The following is a 9789-nucleotide window of genomic DNA, read 5'->3' as shown; positions in this document are numbered from 1 at the left end:
CCCTACATTTTTCGCTGATTCACAAAATACCTCAATCTAAATACTTTCAATCAAAAGTTCATTTGATATGAACAAAAGTTCATATGATATATATACACATCTGTGAACACATATCTGATTTTAGGCCTGAAACTCCGTGAGTAGAATGAACATACTATAAAGTAGCACCTAGCTGAGGCTATATAGCTTACTATTGTCATTAAATAAGTATTATTTATTTTAATATATACGTTTTTTTAATTTCCAGAAGAGTAGTTTTAGCTTTAATAAACCAAAGTAAAAAAAATGTTAAGGGAAATTTGCTTAAGACTTAAAGAAAGGAAACAGGTTAGGATTCTGTTCAAATAGTAGGTACATGAACCTATCAACAGTTCAAGAGAAGACACAAGTCCTTAAATCTGGAAAACATAGCATAGAAAAAAAACAGTAATGTTTTAGTCAAAAGTCACAAAATTCTATTTCACCAGTTCAGTCTCATGTAATTAATCTCTCTTCTGTTGTGGTCTGATCTTTTTGTTTAAATTTTGGAAGATTTCAATTCCAGACTTGTTCCTACCTATCATTACCTTGATTGTTTTTGAACTCTTATTTCTGTGTCTGTAGTTTTCCTGCTATAGCACTCTATTCAGAACTTCTTGGAGAGCTGACCTGGTGTTGGTAAATTCTTTCAGGTTTTGTTTATCTGAGAATGCTTCTGTCTTTTCTTGCCTTATGAAGGATAATCTTGCTGGGTATACAATTCTTGGTTAAAATTGTTTTTCACTTAACACTTTGAATTTCTTTTCCCATTATTTCCTTGCTCACATTGTTTCTTTTTTTAATCTTATTTTATTTCAGGTACTTTTACACATTCAAACATGTCATTTAGTTTGCAAAGTGAATATTCCAATATGTTTACATTTCTCCCCAGTTCAGTTGATAAACTGTAAAGTTATCTTCAACAGATAATACTCCATTTTTTTGTCCCATTAATGCTTTCTGATGAGATGTTCACTATTAGCCTGATGGGATAGCCTTTGTAAGTACTTGATGTTTCTCTCTTGCCAATTTCTGTATCTTGTCTTGTCTGTGGTTTTGCTCAATCTGGCTATAATGTGTTTTGGAGAAGATCTTGGGTTGATTCTATTTGAGGTCCTTTATATTTCTTGGGTCTGGATCTTTGAATGCCTCTCTAGGTTTGGAAAAGTTTTCTTCCAGGATTTCCAACTTTAAACTTCTGAGGCAGACCCTTAAATGCAGTGTGGTGACCAAAGACCCAGGAGATGCATGGGAGGGCTGAGAAACATACCCTGGGCTGTGCTTAAGACCTAGTGGACAAAGGACTGGCAAGATTTAAGGTGGGTGGAAAAAGAAACTGCCAAAGGGGAGCCACGTGGAGTATAGTGTAGGCTTTGTGGGAGGAGTAGGGAACTAAGTCTGGAAAGATAGGCTGAAATCAAATTGGGGTGGACTTTGCATGACAATGGGAAAAATGTCATTTAGATCTTTTTCTCCCCTTCTTGGCTTTATTTCTCTTTAGTTCTGAAGAGCCATTCAAATCTTATCTTTAATAAGTTAAACATTATCCTTTTTAAAAAAGATTTATTTAAGTTTCTTAGTTATTATCATTATTTTAATTTGACCAGAGAGAGACAGAGAGATAGAAAAAGGGAAAGTGAGAAATCAAGCACCAGATCCAGGACTTGAACTGTGGTTGTTCATGTGAGAGTCTAATGCCTTACCCACCATGCCACCTGCCAGCCCCTAAACACTATCCTTAAAGTAGAGCATTCTAAAAGTTGTAGCACACAAGCGACAAGTGGGCCTGGAAATTGAGGCTTTCAGCTTGTGACATGTGTACCTCTGGCTGGCTATTATAATGAATTCTTTTATTTTTTAAAATTCTATTTATTTATTTTTTTGGAGAGGTTTTTGCTATAGGACACATGCGCTTGCCAGAAAGACAGAGAGAGACAGAGAGACAGAAAGAGAGATTGCCATGCTGCAGTCTCTTCTCTTCCATTCTCCTCTTGGGATCTTGGCACGCACACACACACACACACACGCACCTCATGTGAGTTTAAGCCACTGGGTCTGGGATTTGAACCATGGTCGACTACATGGGTGTCCAGCGACATAGCCATTATGCCAACTGCTAGTCTTGAATTATTTTATTTTCCATGTGTGCCATGATATAATAAAGACAGAGAGCACTGCCCTAAAGCCATCTGGTTCACAGAATTAATTTGCCTCTAGGACGGGCAGGTGGTATGGTGGTTAAGATGCTGGATGCCCATGAGGCCAATCTCGATTTGAGTCCCAGACTTAGTGGCTTGCCTTCTCTCTCTGTCCTTCTCTGGTGAGTGCATGTGTCCTGTAGTAAATTTTAAAATAATAAATACAATTAAATAAGTAATTTTTTAAAAAAATTAACTTGCCCATCAAGTAGCTTTCATCAGAAGTTCAAATAGCATTTATATTAAATTATGCTATATTTTTAGAATTATATGATAAATTATATTATATTGATCTGGCTTGTGACCTGGTGGTTAAGGCAGCCAGATCCCACATGGCCATCTGTGTGGTGTGTATCCTGGATCCAGCAGCTTGAAAAACACAGTGGTCATGTGTGTGTGAATGCCCAAAATTCTGAAAAGAGGGAGAGATGGAGAAGGGATTGTAGCCCTACGGAGGGCTTTTTCCACTCCCTCTCTCTCCTTCTCTCTCTCTGGCAAGGGAACATACCCTCTATCTCCCCCTCCCCCCAAAAAAGTATTATGCTACTTATGTTATTAGTTAAATGAATGAATGAAGATTAAAAGAGCAAATTCGCTCAGAGCATTCATTGACAATGCTAGGCATTGTCCCAGGCACTGGAAACATAGCTGTGAACCACAGACAAAAATGGACCCTTACTCAAAAACTGCTCTTACTCAAGAGCTCATATTTCTATTGGTGAAATGACAATAAGCAGCCTAAATAAAGAAAATATACTGTGGTTTCCAGTATGACCTGTAAAGAGCTTGAGGTTATCACTCATGACAAGTAAAAGGTTGGACAAACTGAAAAATCAACAATTCTTCTTAGATCTGTTAGAGAGGTGATTTTACAGGACAATCCACCGTCCTGGAGAGACAAAGACAGGAAATCGCAGCTCGTCGGAGCACAGATAGCCAGGAGAACAATGCCGGAGCAGGAGAGCCTGAACTGTTCCGGATGAGTTGCTGGGTGCTTAGAGTGGACAGTCTCGAGAGTTACGAACATTCCAGCTTGTGTGAGTTTTACCTTCAGGAGTTCCAACCAGGTTCTCACAATGAATATCAGAGAAAAATCTCCATGTGTTTCCAGTAAGGGGAGGAGAAAGAAACCATTTTAAAATAAGTCAGAGCCTTCCATTCTTCTTAGTAAAGCTCGTAGTCAAATGAAACTATTTTACCAAAATCTTGGGATATTATCAGATGCTAACTCAACTCCAGGGCCCTCTAGCCATTCCACCCCACATAAGGGGTTGCGACTTGGGATGGGGTTGGGAGGAGACTGAGAAGCACTTGTGCATTTCACAGCTCAGAGCACAGGCTCACTCACAGATATATTTTTTAAATTATTTATTTATTTAATTCCAGTTATTATTATTATTATTATTTAATTTGACCAGAGAGATACAGAAAGGGAAAGCGAGAAAGCAAACCTCCAGGTTCAGGACTCAGACTGTAGCTGGCCACATGGAAATCCAGTGCCTTTAACCACTACACCACCACTGGCTCATCACTCATAGATACTAACAGGACTGCAAAATAATTCCCTTCCCCTCATGTTATTAAAGGCTCATTTACCACAGATTCTTTTAACACAGTATATCATGTTTAGCTTTTCTTTCTTTTTCTTTCTTCCTTTCTCTCTCTCTCTCTTTCTTTCTTTCCTTTTTAAGAGAGATATTTTTTTGTTATAGGGTGCATGTGCTCACCCAAGAGACAGACAGAGACAAAAAGCAAGAAATCATCCCCCCAGAAAGGATGGCCACTCTGCAATCCCTTCTCCATTTTCCTCTCAGGACTTTGGGAACACATGGATGCACACATAACTGGCATGAGTTTTAAGCCACCAGGTCCAGGACTCAAACCATGATTGATTACATGGGAGTCCAGTGACATAACCTTTACACCATCTGCTGGTCCCCATGGTTAGCTTTCAACCAAAAATTACAAGGCACACAGAAAGAAAAAAAAAAAAAAAGTTTGAAGGACCAGCAAATGGTGTGTGATTATATGGCTGGACTCTCACATGGCTGGTTTGAGTTCTGAACCCACTGGCTTGAAACTCGTTTGGCAGTGCGTGTGTGTGCATGCCCAAGATCCTGGGAGGTGAATGAAGGAGAAGGGATAGTGACATGGTCATCCTCCTGGGGGGTGATTTCTCCCTTTCCCTCTTACTGTCTCTGTCTCCGTCTCCAGCCCCATGAGCATGCATGCCTTAAGGCAAAACCTCTACAAAAAACAAACAAACAAACAAAACAAAACAAAACAAAAAACACAGTTTGAGAGCCACCAGGGACATTGTGGGTAAGGCAGCTGGATCCCATATATCCGACTTCATGGTTCAAGTCCTGGACCCAGTGGTCTGAAAAATGCATCAGGCATTTATTTGTGCATGCCAAAATCCTAAGAGAAGAATGGAGGAGAAGGGATTATGGTATGGCCATTCCCCCTGGAGGGTGATGTCTCACTTTATCTCTCTCACTCTCTTAAGCAAGGACACATGCCCTATAGCAAAACAACAACAAAAACACAGTTTGAAAAGGCAGCAGCAAAGCCAGACACAGATATAGCAGCAACATTAGAATTAATAGACTGGGGGGGGGCTGGAAAGTTGCATGGTGGTTAAGGTGCTGGACTCCCACATGGTCAACCATGGTTTGAGTCCCAGACCTGGCAGCTTGCTTTCTCACCCCTCCCCCACCCTCCCATTTCTTTGTGATCAAATTAAAAATAAATAAATAAGTACAATGAAATAAATAATTCTTAAAAAAATAGTAGACTGGGAATTAAAAATAACCATGATTAATATGCCATTAATAATACAAAAAGGGGGACCAGCAGTTGGTGCAATGGCTATGTCGCTGGACTCCCATGTAGTTGACTGCAGTTTGAGTCCCAGACCTGGTGGCTTAAACTCACACCGGGTGCATGTGCGTGCATGCCCAAGATCCTGAGAGGAGAATAGAGGAGAAGGGATTGCGGTGTGGCCATCTGCCCTGGGGGGTGATTTCTTGCTTTCTGTCTCTCTGTCTCTCTCTCTTTCTGGCGAGTGCACACACCCTATAGCAAAAACCTCTAAACAAAAATTGCTTTTAAATAATGTAAAAAGGGCTCTATTGGAAAAAAACAGATAGTATGCAAAACTATGAATAACCATGGTAAAATAAAAGATATTTAGTCTATGTCCCTGGTTCCTAGAACAGGCCTCCTAAAACTCTCAGAATTCCTGAGTGTTAAGAGTATCCATTGCTGTGCTAATAAAATGACTCCTGACTGAAGAGCTCTAGATAAATTCATGATGGGGCCTAGTCACAAGAAAGACCAAACCGTGTGATTAGAAGGTTGGAATTTCCAGTTTCATCTCCAATCCCTAGGGAGGAGAAAGGGCCTAGAGATTGAGTTCAGTCACCAATGGTCAATGATTTCATCAATAATGCCTATGTAATAGAACAACTTTAGGGACCAGCAGTTAGCATAATGGCTATATCACTGGATTCCCGTGTAGTTGACCACGGTTCAAGTCCTGGACCCGGTGGCTTAAACTCACGCCAGGCATGTGTGCATGCGTGCCCAAGATCCCGAGAGGAGAATGGAGGAGAATGGAGGAGAAGCGATTGCGGCGTGGCCATCCCCCCCCGGGGTGTGATTTCTCACTTTCTATCTCTCTGTCTCTCTCTGTCTTTCTGGCGAGAGCATACGCCCTATAGCAAAAACCTCTCCAAAAAAAAGAACCACTTTATAAAGCACTTGCGCAGCGAGGTTTGGACAGGAGAGTTAAGACATTGAGGTGCTGGGAGGATGGTGCATCCCAGGAGAGTATGGATGCTTTGTGCCCCTCTCCCAGACCTTGACTTAGACATCTCTTCCATTTGACTGTTTCTGAGTTGTATCCTTTCTAATAAACTTGTAACTGCTTACTAGTTAATAGTGAGTAAAGCACTTCCCTGAGTTCTGTGAGTCATTCTAGTGATCTTAAGGAGGCAGACATGAGAACTGTCAAATTTGTAACCAAAGCAGACAGACATGTGAGTTACTTGGGGAACTGATGTTCATAGGTAGCATCTGAAATGGGGGAAGTCTTAGGGAACGATCCTTTAATTTGTGGGTTAAATAATAATAATAATGCAATAAATCTAAGAGTTGATACAGAATTGATTGAATTGTTGGACACCTAGTTGGTACCAGAGAAATGGAGAATTTGTTGGTATCAGAATACACTCCAGAAAGAACTTGAGAGTTCTTTCCAAAGAATTCTCTTCCAAAGAACTCTGCAAATAAGCAGAAATGAGAATTCATTTTCTTTTCTTTTTTTTTCTTTTTTGTTTTTTTTGTTTATTTATTTATTTTTTTTTGGTTAGGAGAGGTTTTTGCTATAGGGTGTGTGCACTCACCAGAAATACAGAGAGAGACAAAGAGACAGAAAGCGAGAAATCACCCCCCCAGAAAGATGGCCACACCACAGTCCCTTCTCCTCCATTCTCCTCTCGGGATCTTTGGCACGCACACACACATACCCGGTGTGAGTTTAAGCCACCAGGTCTGGGACTCGAACCACGGTTGACTACATGGGAGTCCGGCAACATAGCCATTATGCCAACCGCTCGTCCTGAAAATTCTAAGAATCAAAAATAAATACTTGAGATCATAAACATTATAAAAATCACAAAGAATGCCAGGCTGACTCCACCATGCAGTGGTAATATGCTGCTCAAGAAAAGACAGCTCCCACATGGCAACTGTGGCTTGTGTCTCTGGCCAGGTCAGCCTGAAATACACCAGGCACATACCTAAGTGCTCCATATATGATGACCTGGAGGACTAAAATAGTGGCATAACCACTTCTTCTCTTCTCTCTCTCCCTTTTTCTCTCTCTCACTGTATGTACTCATGGTCTATCATGAATCAACAACCAAGACAGTTTTTTTCTTAAAAATGAAGAATGTATGGGGCCAGCAGATGGTTATGTGGTTAAGGCATTGGACTCCCACGTGGCCAACCATTGTTTGAGTCCTGGACCTGACAGCTTGCTTTCTCACTTTCCTTCTATCTCTCTGTGTCTCTCTGGTGACTACATGTGATCTGTAGCAAATTAAAATAATAATAATAATGACAAATAAGATCAAATATTTTTTTTTCTTAATGAAGAATGTTTTTGATGGGCTCATTAGTATACTGGACACAGTTGAGGAAAGAAGCAATCCTGAAAAACAAAAAGAAAAAAGATTGGAAAAAAACCAAAACCTTAATATCCAAAAACTGTGGAATAACTACAAAAGGTATAACATAAGCATAATGGAAATACCAAAAAGGAGAAGAGAAAGAGAAAGAACCAGAAGAAATATTTGGAGCAGTAATGACTCAGAATTTCCTCAAATTAATGTCAGACACAAAACCACAGATGCAGAAGTCTCAGAGAACCCCAAGCAGGATATGGTGACACCCAGGAATGTCATGTTCAAATTGCAGAAATCCGAAGATGAAGAAAAAATATTGAAAAAGAGAAAATATAAGCATGTTGCATATGTTACATGGTGAGGGGAAAAAAATGTAGACAGAACTAAAGAGTTGTATTAGGTAGAGCCTTGAAAGTTTTAATAGAGTGGCCAAAGAAGGCCTCCTAGGAAAGGAGATCTTCTCATCAAATTATTATGAACTCTTGAATTTATGATTAACTTTTTTTTTTTTTTAAAGAGAGATTTTTGCTATAGGGCTCATGCACTTGCTGGAGAGACAGAGAAACAGAAAGCAAGAAATCTCCCTCTTCTCTCCCCCCCTCCCACCACACACACCGCAGAGAGGATGGCCAAAGCCACAGTCCCTTCTCCTCCACTCTCCTCTTGGGATTTTGGGCACACACACACACACACACACACACACCTGACGTGTGCCAAGCCTCTGGGGCTAGGACTTGAACCGTAGTTGGTCACATAGGAGTCCAGTGATATGACCATTACACCATCTGTTGGTCCCTATGGAGAACATAGCAATGATACCCCCAGCCCCCTTTTTATTTCTTTTAGTATAAGGGGCCCTTTTGTGCAATACAAGTGTGACTAGGCTTGCATCCTGGCTCTACCACTTACTGATTGCATGACCTTGGGCAAATTAACTTGACTTTCTGGCCTCTGTTCCACATCTACAGATTGTACCCCTACTTAGTGTTTGCAGATTACAGGAAGTACTTTGGAGAACTTAGAAGAGTGAGAAGACTGCCCTGGAGGGCCTACTTGGAGGCACCTCACTCAATGATGTACAAAAGTCCCAGATGCTGCAAAACTGCTCCTGTGCTTGCCTAGCTGCACAGATAATTCCACCAAAAGGAAGGGCAAGAGCAAGAGAGGTACAAAGATCCTAGAAAAGGAGCACCCCCAAGCCCATCCCAATCAATCTCATTCTAGTTCCCCTGAGAGAGCCTGAGAGCATCCTCATCATGAAGATGTGGAAAGACGGAGTGACCTGACTCTCTTTGTCCTATTTGTAAGGCCATCAGTTGAGAAATAGCTGGAACTGGCTCTTATTTCACCTGATGCTGTCTCTTGTCCTGAGTTTTTAAAGCCCCTTAGTTATAAGAGATGCTGACACAGAGAGGATAAGCTGGTCTTCTGGGCTTAGGGTATCCCATGTCTGTGATGATAATTCTTCATTGCTAATTAGGTGACATTTTTGCTCGGCATAATTAAAAGTGTTTTTAATGTTACTATTAAGATGCTTGATTAGGGACCAGCATGTGGTGTAGTGGCTAAGGCACTGGGCTCTCACATAACCAATGGCAGTTCGAATCCTGAACCCAGCAACTTGAAAATCACCCCAGGCATGTGTGTATGCACATCCCAAATCCCAGGCAGGGAATGGAAGAGAAGGGATTGAGGTATGCCTATCTCCCATGGGGGAGGGGGGATTTCTCACGTTCCCTCTCACTATCTCTTTTTCTCTCTCTTTCCAAGCCATGTACCCTGTGACAAAACCTTAAAAAAAAAAAAAAAAGGAAGAAGGAAAAGAAAGAAACTTGATTAATGTACATCTGTCCCAGCTTTCACATGCTGACAGAAAGATTTCTGATGTGCCTTGGTATATGTTACATTCACTAAGGTGCTGAATGGCACTATGGGAGGCTTTCTTGGAAAGAACTGACATGTTACAAACCCTCTAATATCTTCCCACTGCTCCTAAATACAAAGGCCAAATCCCTATGTTATGTGGCCCCTGCCCACCTCTCACACTGCTCTGAGATGCTCTCTGCCCTTCCTTCCTCTCCTTGAAAAGGATGAGCTCCTTCTCACTGGACTTTGGCCAGCAGTGATCAGTCTCCTCTCAGCTCTTCATGCAGCTGCTGCTTCTTATCTTTGCATCCAAACTCTCTCTAGAAAGCACTCCCTGAGTCTTAGTTTTAGTAAGGTCTCTCTTATTTATCCTCACATCTGCACAGTCATTTTCTTCATTGTAATTAATTGTGTAAATTTGAGTAACCAATTGTTTATCGTGTGTTTTATGTAAGCTCCATAAATGAGAGAGCCACGCCTGTCTCTGCTCGCAGTCGTACCCCCAGTATCTCACA

The sequence above is a fragment of the Tupaia chinensis genome, unplaced genomic scaffold (genome assembly GCF_000334495.1).
Source record: "Tupaia chinensis unplaced genomic scaffold, TupChi_1.0 Scaffold139943_1, whole genome shotgun sequence".
Classification (NCBI taxonomy): Eukaryota; Metazoa; Chordata; class Mammalia; order Scandentia; family Tupaiidae; genus Tupaia; species Tupaia belangeri.
Note: the sequence above shows the minus strand (reverse complement) of the source record.